Consider the following 1,420-nt stretch of genomic DNA (forward strand, 5'->3'; position numbering starts at 1 on the left):
AGTGGTGGCGCACGCCTTTAATCCCAGCACTCGGGAGGCAGAGGCAGGCAGATCTCTGTGAGTTTGAGGCCAGCCTGGGCTACAGAGCGAGTTCCAGGAAAGGCGCAAAGCTACACAGAGAAACCCTGTCTCGAAAAACCAAAACTAAAACCAAAAAAACCCCCCAAAAAACAAACAAACAAAAAATCCATCTGGGCTGCTCTGGGGAGCTGCCACTCACATTTGGTGCAAGTCTTCCCACATCAGTTAAGGGGAACAGGACAGTTCCATAGCGAAGGTTCCTCACGCCAGCATTTCTAATTTGTGCTTAGATGACATTTAACCAACCATCCAACTGGGTATCACTGAAGACTTTGCTCTGCTCTTTGACTAGAATGAAGCACACTGATTGCCCACTGATGCAAAAGCCACCGTGGTTTTGTAGGGACAAGTCCATGCCTGTGGGTATTTCTCTGACGTATTACTCACTAGTACTTCCTAGCCAAAAACTCTTGCCCTGAACATTTGGATACCCCCAGTCCATTTTTCCACAGCTCTGGTCATGGGCTTGGCCAGAATCTTTCAACAGATCACAAATGGGCATCTTCTTTGTCTTTTTGCCAAATACGCTTTTATGTAAAAAAGGCAGATGCTATGAGAAGGTAATTCCAGACTGAGGAGGAAGCATAATGGAAAATGGAATACACAGATATATCAACTGTGGCGCTAAAATTCCACAATAGACGTGATTCTTGTGTTCCTAACCCTTTATTTTGAAACCGGAAAACAATGATGCCAATTCTCTCCCGCCTCCCCTGGCCCTCTCTTTCTTCCTTTTACTATTAGTAGATCCGATGTCATGTTCAGTGGCCTTGTGCCAAGAGGTTATCGCAGGCTCAGGTGCATCTAAGACAGTGTACTGAAGAGCCATAGAACAGGGGCTCCTTAAACAAATGTCAAGGACCCCAAGACTGAGCGATCATCAGTGGGGAAGGAGCCCTTAAGATGATGTGAGGACAACCCACCGACTTGTCCCCACCCACGTTCCACTCCTCTCTGTTTCTTTCATCCTCTTTTTCTCTCCAACAGTGAACTTTGCATACTAGAATGTTAACTGTGTGGACATTCACTGAGAAGGTTCTGGAAGGATGTGTTCCCTGCTCCCCACACCACTCTGTTTTAACTGCAGTAGCTTCTGAGTGAGGAGACTACGCAGGAGTTTTTCCTCCTTCATCAATGTCAATACTCTTGAATTTTCTAAAGTGAATACATATTTCATACATATATGTATATAGAATTCTTAAAAATGGAAACAAAAATGTGGTCTTAGTCATCTTATAGGGAAAGGTACAAGCACGTGCCGCGTGGACTGAATTGCCTGTGGGGATGGAGGCTTGTTCTCTGTGGTTTGTCAGGCTGAGGGCAGTGGCATAGACAAGGT

The sequence above is a fragment of the Peromyscus eremicus genome, chromosome 4 (assembly GCF_949786415.1).
Source record: "Peromyscus eremicus chromosome 4, PerEre_H2_v1, whole genome shotgun sequence".
Lineage (NCBI taxonomy): Eukaryota > Metazoa > Chordata > Mammalia > Rodentia > Cricetidae > Peromyscus > Peromyscus eremicus.